Source organism: Heterodontus francisci, chromosome 6 (genome assembly GCF_036365525.1).
Source record: "Heterodontus francisci isolate sHetFra1 chromosome 6, sHetFra1.hap1, whole genome shotgun sequence".
NCBI lineage: Eukaryota > Metazoa > Chordata > Chondrichthyes > Heterodontiformes > Heterodontidae > Heterodontus > Heterodontus francisci.
In genome coordinates, this window is record NC_090376.1 from 122,243,131 (window position 1) to 122,255,697 (window position 12,567).

Consider the following 12,567-nt stretch of genomic DNA (forward strand, 5'->3'; position numbering starts at 1 on the left):
CACAGAGTGACTTTGCAAGAGGAGTTTCCTGCCCTGAAATAATTCATCGAGTTGGACACCGGGTTTGTGCTTTGGTTACAATCAGAAATTGCAGCTAGAATGCACTTGTTAGGTTAGGCCTCAAATTTCCATTAAAATTCACTGCCATAATCTCAAACTTTCAAATTTTCCGTGAAACCAATGCAATTGGGCAGCGGAATAGAATATAATTGTTCCTTTGTTTTCTTTCAATTAGAAAGTATTCCTGATGTACTTGAGAGCGGTAACCTGCTGCAGTTTTATTAATTCAGCTGAAAATGGGTTTATCTCCAAAAATAAGCATTTTTAATCAGTATGTCTCGCCCTCCAGCTTTGAGGAACTGGAGCTAAAATAACTGAAAATGACTAAAAAAAAAAATTATACTGAACCATTTACTGGTTTCATTTGTAGATACTAGTCAGATACTTAGTAAATTAAATATTTTTTGATATGTGAAAACTTTTAAAATGTGCTGACTCGTGCCTGTACGCCTGAGAAAATGAACGTAATTGGAAGAGCCTTCCGGAACCAGCGCAGTGGACAGAATCTCTCAGGGCCAGTTTTGTGGGCGGGGCCTGAACCGACAAATTGAATCCTGAATCAGCATAAAAGATCGTAGAGAAAACAAACACGAGTGGTTTTTTGGAGTAACCGATGTCTAAAACTCTGATCTTTTGTGCTGGTTTGGCTGATACCACCTGAATTGCACTGATATAATGAGGGGGAATTTGACCCCATGCTATACTGCACTGAGGGAGCTGGAACCTCCTTTCAAACCCATTAAAATCTGACCCTTAATGTACTTCCCAGTGTGGTTTTCGAGTTATCTGGTTTTGATGTGGTCTTAAGTCAGTTACTTGTGCAATTTTCAATAAAATAGCCAGGAGGGGAATGTGTAACATGTGTACATAAATGTGAAGTAAATACGCACCCAAGGGGACATGGATGGAAACATTAAGAGCAGCACCTTGGAATAAGTACTTGCATGACCAAGCTCTGGGTTATCTGTTCTAACATCTCCTTATGTGGCTCACTATTAAATTTTGTTTGATAACGCTCTTGTGAAACGCCTTGGGATGTTTTACTATGTTAAAGACGCTATATAAATGCAAGTTATTGTGAATATCATGCCTTGAGTTTATTCTTAAAAAGCTCCAAAGCAGGAAACTTTGATCCCAGTTCACATTTCATTTAGCCAATTTCCGATTAGGTACTAATCACATCTGGGTGCCTACTTCGAATTGTTGCGGTGTGAATCCTTTTTGGAAAGGGTGGGTATCAGATGACAACTGGACCGGCTGTGATGCAGCCTACAGTTGAATAACAGCTGACGCTCGCTAGGTCGGATTGTATGTGATCAATGGTCACTTGTGTGAGGTGGTGGAGAGTGGGTAACACATGCAGAATTTATGCTCGCTGTCATCGGGAGCGGAAGTGAAACATTGGAAGGCAACCAAGTATTCAGTGCAGTCATGAAGTGAGATAACTGCAGCTTGTAACACCAACCAGCCTGCCAAAACCATTACACACACTCTCCTGCCTTAAACTGCAGCTTTGAGCCAGTCACAGAAAGAAGCGATGAACGTAATTCTGGCAAAAAAAAAAATCTGAAGTTTGTTTCAACACACAAAAACATCTGCATTCTCATTTCTGACCTCCGCCCAGTGCCATGCGAAATCATGCTAAATCCTTCAGTCGGCATCATTCTGTAAAGACTGTTTCCTCGCAAAAGAGTTAACCTCAGAAGTTGCAATGATTGGGATAAAGATTCCTTACAGTGTGGCCACACTGTCTCGCTTTGTGGTTCCTTATGCAAAGGCCATCTTGGATGTGTGAGCCTGGCACTAATACGTGTTGGTAGGTTATGCAGTTGTGACCCGCCTCTGCCCTCGCACATAGCATGCCCACACACACCTTGTCCAGTAAGCTCAGTGTGTAGCAATCAGCAGCAGTTACCCTGGCTCTTGGCTTTCATAACCTTCCCGGGGATCGGGAAGGATAATTGCTGTATCTTGGCTGCTGTCTTGCCACAGATCAGCTCTTCAACAGCGACCAGCTTTTGAACCTGGGTGTTTCCTGGTCATTATGATGTACTGCCACACCTACATGATGCGTTGACCCACTGATCTATTGGGGCTGGAGGGTCATTCTTCAGTTTTCCAACTTGAGACATTTACAAAATATGGGTAATTGAGAAAATCATTGAAGAGAACCAAAGACTGTTTATTGTCTTCATGTCTGGTATTCACTACTTTCTGATAGTCCACAGTATTCCAATAGTGGTCAAAGCTACACTACTATAATTTGGCTGAAAATGTGTTTGTTTGGCGGTATGTTCTATATTTAATTTTTTTGAGGTTGAAAGGGTATCATTTCAATCTTGGTCTGTGAAACTGCTTATTTGTGATGTCAGTCTCCAGTACAAGGCATTTCTTGTGTTGTACTGGTTGTGAATGATGCTGGTGTGTTTACAAAATACAGATGGTATTAAGAAATGCCCGATGTCGCTCCACATGAGACTAATTTGTGTTGAGTGCAGGTTCTTGGTGTTTGACCCACACACAGTCAAAGGTCGCTAGAAACCAAAGCAGTTTGGCTGCAAGATCAGGGCCAATAAAAACGAGGTTACTTCCACATTATTTTCAGAAGCTCAGAAAACTGGCAGCATGTCAAGAACCCTTGTTTGCTGCATGTAGTAGCACAGTGATTGGAGCAAGCATTCACTGATCTGACAGACTTCCATCATCGCTAAGTCTACTGGCTTCAGTCTTGAAGATGAGTGTCAATGTTGGATCACTTGTAGAGAAACGAATATCCTTATATAAACCATTCACCACCAGTTGGGTGAACTGGTGAACTATAAGTGTCACATAACACGTACTTGCAATGCTGGCCAGTAGTGTGTATCTTTGGAATTCAATTTCAGTCAATGAACATTAATGGAAGGGGCAAATGATTTCTAAGCAAAACTTAGTTTTACTTCATCGGATCTACATCTTTTCCCTGTAACTTGCTGGAAGTGCGGGCTGATAGTGAGGGCACTGGGGCATCTGGGACCTCAATAAACGCCAGGACCAGCTGTCTATCTCCTCAACCAATGAGACTTAAGGTTGGTTGACATCCTTCCATCTATGAAAGATGATGGACATGAAGCAAACAATCCCTTTTGGTGAGGTGTCTTCTCTTGGTGCACCTTTGCTGAAGGCTGTGAAGGCCAATCTTTGAGAGGCAGTTCTGCCACAAGTGCTGCACGTGAAGCTGCCAAGGGAAGCTGTGAGTTGTTGTTTTTGACATTGCCGCCTGTTGCCAAGCTGCTGGAGCAACAGGTTGTCGTTGTAGTGCACACAGTCCACAGGATGTGGCGCCATTTCCCTCTTTCGCCAGCCAGTGATTCTAAAGGACAGACAAAGAAACAGAGGAATAGCAATGAAGGAGATTGGGTGAATTAGAGTCAAATCATGGACAGAAAGAGAAATAAAGGGAGGGAAAGAACAATTGCTACCTGTTGGAGTGAGACCTCACAGTTTGAATTGTCCTTTTTCTGGACTGGAGAGGCTGAGTGACAGGAATCGAAATCCTATTATTAAAAGGGTCATTATGCTGTTAAGTACCAGCCCTAACTGTCTGTGGTGAGTTTAAAGGGCAATTAATGTGCAAATGCAGCAATTTTAGGAAATTCATGGGGAGATTCAAGACGAACTGCTGTTTTTGTCACGCTAACGGTGGAGCAGAGCAAATCACCAGCAACTTGTGGCGATTCATTACTCACGGGAAGTCTCTTCCTTGCCACAAGTTGCTGGGTTAGTTATACATCAATAATGGTGTGTGCTGTTAAACTCACCGTTCCTTGGGCAGCAGATTTTGGGCCATACTATAATGAATATGTCTGGAAACAGATTATCTGATTACTATCACTGTTTATGGGAGCTTGCTGTGTGCAGCGTAACAGTGATTACATTTTAAAAGTACTTTGTTGGCTGTAAAGTACTTTGGGGTATCCTGTGGTCATGAAAGAAGCTATATAAATGCAAGTCTTTCCTTTTTATAAGAAAAATAGTTTGAAGGGGAGGGGCAAGAGAGGTATACCTTGAATATATAAGGCAATGAAAGTGGACTCATTTCCAACCATTTGGCACTGCCACAAAAGTCAACCGATTTTGAAACAAAAATTAAGCTTTTGTTTTTCAAAATAAACCTCTGCCTCTTAACATTGTGTAGTTTGGAAATGACTTCCAGTGACCTTGTGTGGAATGCACAATCCTGTCATATGGACTGCCGTCAAGGGAGCAGAATCATTGCTGCACCACCCACGATGATGCACTAGGTCCTAAGCTACAAGTTCTAAACAAGATGACTTTATTTTGATGGATGCGTGTTTCCAGACACCAATTTACCAAATCTCAGAGGATATTTGGATGCATTACATCCAATGACACGTGTGCAGAGCGCAGCTAAAAGCTGCTGACCCTTAATAATTTATCACGAGCACACACTGTTTTGAAAAATCTAATCAGCAATCAAAACTAACTCTGAGAGCACTTGGAATAAACTATGCCAGTTCATTATTTATTGTTCACACCCAAATTTATTTTGTTAGCTTTTTTTTTCACATCTGTTGGTCATTAAGAGTCCCTGGAACAATTGCACATGGAATCCCACCAGAATATTACTCAATACCCATCATATTTATTAACCCTTCAGGTATGCCAGTGTAGTACTGAGGGAGTGCTGCATTGTCGGAGGTGCTGTCTTTTGGATTAGACTTTCAACCAAGGCCCTATCTACCCTTTGAGGTGGACGTAAAAGATCCCATGACACGATTTTTAAGAAGAGCAGGGGTGTTCTCCCCCGTGTCCTGGCCAATATTTATCTTTCAACCAGCATCGCCAAAACTGATTATCTGGCCATTATGATGTTGCTGTTTGTGGGATCTTGCTGTGCGCAAATTGGCTGCTGCATTTCCTGCATTATAACTGTGGTTGTACTTCAAAATGTTTTCATTGGCTGTTGTGAGGTAGTGAATGGCCCGATAGAAATTAAACAATCTCACTGGGACGACGTTTGTTGGGACTAACAACCGGGACTTCTTGTTCATTCAGCATTGTAGGAGTTAAAAAAAAGATCAATTTGAACTCGAGAGACGCTCGGTGTTCCAATTGAACTGTGCTACTTCCAATAAATGAGAAGTGACTGCACGGCAAACCTGTTTGCTAAACTAATTGTAGCCATTTCAATCGTTCTGTTGTTAACCATTCATTTCATTTGTAGGTTTTTGGTTGCTGAATGTGTGGTGGGTGAGCTGGAATGTGCACTGCAATGAATCGTCAAAGGGCACACAGTAATTTGCAGAAGGTTGTGACCGGTACATGCACATCATTTTAATTAGCCAAAGCTTTCAAAAGCTCCAGTTGTGAGTGTTTTTCAAAAAAAAAAGTATTCTTGATGTAGGCGGTGCTGGTAAAGCCACATTCATTGGCCTTCGTGAGCTGCCCCTGAGAAAGAAGTGGTGGGCCGCCTTCTTGAACTGTTGCCCTCCGCCTTGGATTTATGGTGTTCCCCTTGTATTGTTAAGGAGGGAATTCCAGAACACTGGCTCTGCAGTTAAGCCAAAGCAAATTAGCAGTTAAAACCTGCTCACTTGAGGAAATAGGAAGAGGAGGAGTCCATTCAACCCCTCGAGTCTGTTTCGCCATTCATTTAGATCATGGCTGATCTGTATCTTAATTCCCCCGGTTTGGTTCTGTAACCCTTTGTGCCCTTACCTAGCAAAAAATTTATCACTCTGAGTTCTAACATTTTCAGTTGACTGCCAGTCTCAGCAGCTTTTTGGGGGCGGGTGTTCCAGATTTCCACAACCCCTTGTGTGAAGAAACTGCTTCCTGACATCACCCCTAGCTCTAATTTTAAGGTTATGCCCCCTTGCTCTAGACTCCTTTGTTTCCAAAGTCCAAAATTTATCTGATGTCTTCAAGCTCCAGAGATCTGCGCTTGGAATGTTCAAATGGGCCATCGGTCACACATCGGTGCTGTTTTATTATTCGTTCGGGGGATGTGGGCATCGCTGGCTGTGGCAACATTTATTGCCCCATCCCTAATTGCTCTTGAGAAGGTGGTGCTGAGCTGCCTTCTTGAACCGCTGTAGTCCTTGGTCATAGGAGTAGGACCGTGACTGAGGGTAGCCTGGCATTGGTTTAAGGAAGTAGACTGTCAGGACTCTGAGCCAATCAGGCAGAGAGCACCCAAAAAGAACCATCTAGAAGCATCAGGACTTTGTTGGTGACTTGGTGGACTCCTAGTAGATAGAAAGTAACCTTAGAGCTGGTTGGCTTAGTTCGTTAATATTGAGTTAAATTAGCAACGACAACTTGCATTTATATAGAAGCAAAATACTGCAGATGCTGGATATGTGAAATAAAAACAAAGAGCTGGAAATACTCAGCAGGTCAGGCAGCATCTGTGGTGAGAGAAACAGTTAACGTTTCAGGTCAGTGACCTTTCATCAGAACTCATTTAGTTAGATCACACTGGAGAGTACCACAAGAACAACACCAAAAATTTATATAGGGCCTTTAATGTAGTAAAACATCCCAAGGTGCTTCCCAGGAGCTTTGTCAAACAAAATTTGACACTGAACCACATAATGAAATATTAGGATAGGTAATTAAAAGCTTGGTCAAAGAGGTAGGTTTTAAGGAACATTTCTCAACATTTTTCGACAGGGGCCTACCAGGTGAGTTTGAGTCAATAATGTAAAGATGTATTGGGAAGTTCATGAGCGAAAGGAAAGCCCAATCTTTCAGGTATGACAAATAAGGAGTTTCTGCATTGGATATTCCTGTATTTGTGGAGTATAAGGTGAAATCTAGGGGTTGAAAGGGATACAAGTTCTTGTAAAAAGAATGTGAATTGTTTGGTAAACTAATCAATTTATTAGTATGAAAATTCTTGCCTCTGCATGAATTTCCTGTCAACCTTTCCTTCAGAAATTCCTTTGTCCATATTTATATCCAAAATTGTAAACTTTTCCTGTTTTAATTACACCCCTTACAACAATGGAGGGTCTGCAGTGCCCCCACTGGCAGTGGGGTGGTATTACAGCTGTTACAGATCGGCAAGTTTACATAAGCAGCTTCCATTTGAGGTGTCAAATTTGAATTCAGAATGGCACTATGCAAATAAATATAGAATGTGTGACTTTAAAATGAGGCCTGAATTATGTTAGCACATGTTCATCCAATTGTCATCTGGACTCAAAATGTGCTTCACTTGAAGATTCCATTTAGTTTCGTAGCCCTGTGCTATACCAAGAACAAAGAATAGTACAGCACAGTAGTAACAGGCTATTCGGCCCTCCAAGCCTGCGCCGATCATGTTGCCTGTCTAAACTAAAACCTATGTCACATCTGAGAGCTGTTTTACAGCGTGCAGTTGTTTTTTTTTACTGTCCACATCAATTATGCCTTTATTTCTGTTCTGTGAAGTTTAATGAAGAATAACCAAGAGCAATGAAGTAAATTTTATTTTTTTCCTAAGCATTTGTGACCTATCTTGAATATAATTCATATTCTTTGCCATCAGGAACTGATAGCTTGCCTTATTGAGAGTTTCCAGTATGTAACCTCATTGCTCAGTACCCAAGTGACCACATTGCCTGGCTAGTTTCATTGAATCTAAATTAATGAAATGTACTGTTGGAGAATGCTGGTAATGGCAGTGGCCATACCTACAATTCACTCTCACTGCAATAATCTCTTGCTGCATAACGTATCAGCGAAGGATGTTTACATCCAGTTCTGATCAGCACACCTGAGGAAGGATGTGAGGGTCCTTGAGAGGGTGCAGAGATTGGCCAGAATGGTTCCAGGGATGGGGGATTTTCGTTACAAGGTTAGGTTGGAGAAGCTGGGGTTGTTCTACCAGGAGCAAAGGAGATTGAGGGGAGATTTGATAGAGGTGTACAAGATTATGACAGCTTAGATAAGGTAGACAAGGAAAAACTGTTCCCATTAGCTGATGGTACAAGGATTAGGGGCCAAAGATTGAAGGTTTTGAGTAAGAGATGCAGGGAAGGGGGCTGAACATGAGGGAGAAACTTTTTTATGCAGCGAGTGGTAATTACCTGGAACTCACTGTCTGAGGGTGGTGGAAGCGGAGATGACGAATGATTCAAAAGGAAATTGGATGGGTGCTTGAGGGAAATATACTTGCAGGGCTACGGTGATAGAGCGGGGGAAATGGGACTGACTGGATTGCTCTACATGCACTTGCATGCGCTTGATGGACTGAATGGCCTCCTGTGTCATAATGTCTCTGATCCTGAGAGTCTTAAAGGCTGCTGATGCAGGTGAAGCTGAGGATCAGCAGGGAATAGTTATTATAGAAAATTATTACAGAAAATAACTATTGGGAATTCGCTACCACATGGAGTAGTTGAGGAAAATAACATAGATGCACTCAAGGGGAAGCTAGATAAACACATGAGGGAGAAAGGAATAGAAGGATATGCTGCTAGGTTGAGAGGAGGCTCATGTGGAGCAGAAATGCTGGCATCGACCAGTTGGGCTGAATAGCCTGTTTCTGTGGTGTACATTTCTAGTATTTCTTTGTAATAGACCAGCATCAACTGATGTTATTGTGTTGAATTCTCTATTATATCATAGTTTAGCAAGTCAATGGGTTGTGCAAGTCAAACTGCACCTTGACAATCTTACGTTCCTTTTTCTTAGAATCTTCAAAGGATGTCATGATCGAAGATTTTGTGATGGTAGGACTTCCCAAAGTGTTACACAGGCAGCAAAGTTCGTTTGGCAGGTAGATAATACGCAGGAAAACGTTGCAGCCAATTTTCACACAAGAAGTCCCCATAAAACAGTGATGAGATTAAATAACCACATCCTCTGGGGGTTTATTTTTGGCCATATTGGGTGAGGGTTACATTCTGTTTCTATACCATTCATGCGATGTGTCAAAATGAATATTTTCTTGACATGTTCAGCAGCAACATGCACTACTGTAACTTAAATTATCCAGATGGACTTGGATAGCAATGAAATGGAGTTTTGAAAGAAGCTTGAAGGTCTCTATCAACAAGGCCCCAAGGACTGTGGGTATCTATCTTAAGAGTATTGGAAGACTGGGGATGAAATTTGTGAATTGCAAAGTTGTTATGAGAGAGTTGTGCTATCAATTAGAACAAAGTGAAGGAGGATAAATGAAATCCAGGCATTGCAGACCGATCAATTTATCATTAGCACTGGAGCCAATCATCAATAAACAGTGAGGAGTATCTGTATGGGAATAATTTAATAAATACAAGTCATCGTTGCTTTAGAAAAGAATGTTTCTGTCCGGCAAATCACCTTGCTGTTTAGTTTGAGGAAATGATATCCCAGTAGACAGTGGAAAAACCATATGACCTGGTGTTCTTGGATTTCCCAAAAACCTTCAGTACAGTTCCTAGCACAAGCTTTCTACTGAAACTGAAATTATGAGGAATTCAGGACTTGAATGGAGAATTTAGTTGAAGGAAGCAAAAAGAGAGGGTACTTGTTAGGGGAGTCAGGCCAGGATGTGTGTAATAGTGAGTAGAATGCACCACCATTCAGTGCTGGAGTCTTACTGTTCCTAGTCTACATTGAAGATGTAGATCTAGAAACCCAATGCAAACTGATCAAGTTCGTAGGTGATACTAAAGCAACTTGGGACTGAGCAAAGCAATTAAATAACATCTGCAATTGGCCGAGCCAACGGCAGATGACATTCAGCATAGAAAGGTGCAAAATGCTACATGTTGACAGAAAAATTAATGTTACAAACGTACTGTGGACAGTGTTGAAATAAATGGCGATCAGAAAGTGGTTTGCGAGTTATACTAGTCTGTAGGTTGTGGGTTTGAGTCCCACTCCAGAGACTTGAGCACAGAATGGAGATTGACACTTAGTGCAATACTGAGGTGGTACCATCTTTTGGATGAGACATTAAGTCTGCTGTCTCAGGTGGAGGTAAAAGATCCCACGATGCTTTCCAAAGAAGAGCAGGGGAGTTCTCCCCGATGCCCTGGCCAACATTTATCCTTCAACCAACATCACTAAAAAGCAGATTATCTAGTCAGCATTCATTTGCTGTTTGTGGGAGCTTGCTGTGCACAAATTGGCTACTGTGTTTCCTACACTACAACAGTGACTACACTTAATGCTCTGTAAAATGCTTTGGGACGTCCTGAGGTCACGAAAGGTGCTATATAAATTTCCTAATACTGGACACCAGTTATACTGGCTGACCACTGCCTCCACTGAGGACATTTAGCTCAGTAGAGATCAGGGGTTAAACTGGGTTCTTCCTCGCCTGCATACTTGGTACCATACTGCACAGTGTACCTCCTCAGTCAGCAAGGAAGCCATAAAGCTTAAGGTTACCAAGTCTCCCGGATTGCCTTGGAGTCTCCAGAAATTAAACATTAATCTCCAGGACACTGCTGTGAGCAAACCCAGGCGAAGAATCACTGGGGCATTGGAAACAATTGTGTTTTTAAAAGATTTTCTTTGAAGGTCCGTGTTTACTAGTTATTAAAATATTGGATATGCGGAGGATTGGCTTTTTGACTGACGGTGAAGATTGGTGTATAGTACCATCACGTGCTACATCCAATCCGATAATTGAGAGTCTGTCCACTTTCCGATTGGCTGTGTACCATGAGGATGAACATGTTTCCACAGCCAATGGAGTGAGTGCTGGGATGGTGGGGGTTGAAAGTCATGTGATGAAACCTCCAGAAACGTATCCATGAAGTGTTGGAATACATTAGCATTTGATCTTGTCTCTAATCTTATCAACCAATAGAATTTGTGCCTTGTATTATGGACTGTTCCTGTACCGTGTGGTCAAATTCTTGCTGCAAGCATGAAGGTCTATGTCCTTGCAACATGTGTTCTTCCATTCTTATTTGCTGTGGTGCTATGTTTGTTTTTGGTGCATAGAACACTGTGAATATTTTCTCCTCAACTATCGAACTTGGAAGGACTATTCTCTGTTTTAATGTATGCAGTTATTTAAAAAAGGAAATGTGGTTTGGATATGCAAGAATAGTCATAGCTTGTGACAGCACTTCCGTGTATTGTGGAGTCCAAGGGTGTCCGTGCTTAAAACTCCAGGGCTTTCGGAGAATGGAACGGAAAATGAAAGGACCTTTTATTGTGCCATGTTATATTTAGCGACTGGTGCAGCACAGACTTTTCTATAGAAGTGAATGTTGCCATGTTCTTGAAGTAAAACTCCACAACATGAAATTTCACCCCTGTAATTACAAGACATGTAGGAGATTGTGCTGTCTGGCCAAAAATAAAGGAAATTCTTCTAATTTTCCTATTGACACATGAAAGAAATAATTGGGATTTGAAGTACCGGAGTGTTGTAATTAAAATGATGATGTGGTTTATTTGAGTGCGAGGATTACGACTCATGATAGTCAGAGTTCCTTGGGGTTTTTTTTCCAACTATTTCCCTGGTGAATTGATGTGCCACTCCCTCATTCAGTGTGTCATTGTTGTTTATTGATGTGGAGGTGCACTCCCATCCTTTAATGCTGTGGTTAATGAAATGTACCAATTTAATTTTCAATATTTAATTCCATTTTGTGCTCGACTGTGTATAGCATAGTCATGATGTAACCAACTGAATACTGATGAGACCTTTTTAATTGAAAATGATTTATGAGTATTCTACAGTAATATTACAAAAATGATTAAATAAGGTGCCAAAGACAGAGACCTATTTTACAGCTACTTAATTAGATCTGTAGATCTGTTCTTTTTTGTAAAGCTACCCATGTGGTTTTACTTGATTGGGCAAGTTGGCATGGATCAGTTATGCAAATAGCCGTAACATGCATTGAGTCAGAAGGTTGTGGGTTCAAGTCCAGAGACTTGAGCACGAAATCAAGGCTGACATTCCAATGCCGAGTGCTGAGGAAGTGCTGCACTGTCAGAGGTGCTGTCTTTCAGATCAGATGTTAAACTGAGAGTCCCATCTGCCCTCTCAGGTGGATATAAAAGATCACATGGCAATACCGCAGAGGCGTCCCAGCCAATATTTATCCATCAACATCACTTTAAATAAACCATTGCTGTTTGTGGGATCTTACTGTGCGCAAATTGGCTGCCACGTTTGCTACATTGTAACAGTGACTGCAGTTCAAAGGTACTGCATTGGCTGTAAAGCGCTTTGGGACGTCCCGAGATCATGGAAGGGCAGACGGGGCCTCTGTTTAATCTGTCAACTGAAAGACAGCCCTCTGACAGTGCAGCACTCCTTCACTACTGAACTGGAGTGTCGGCCTTGAGTTTTGTGCTCACATCTCTGGAATTTGACTTGAACCTAAAACCTTCTGACTAAGAGGTGAGGGTGGTGCCCACTGAGTCACCACTGACACTGCCGTTGGCACAAAACTTCCTCAAGTTGAAGTGGATGGTTTGTGGTGGGGTCGGGGGATCACAATTGGCCCTCTCTATCCTGATCACTACACCATCACTATTTTATATGAGCCTGACATC

At 41.8% G+C, this 12,567-nt stretch overlaps 1 protein-coding gene across 3 annotated transcripts in view; it reads left to right on the forward strand.

Annotated features, from left to right (window-relative positions):
- Positions 1–12,567, forward strand: part of LOC137371521 (dedicator of cytokinesis protein 9-like) — a 291,071-nt gene that overhangs the window by 46,674 nt on the left and 231,830 nt on the right. The gene's annotated exons all lie outside the window — the stretch shown is intronic.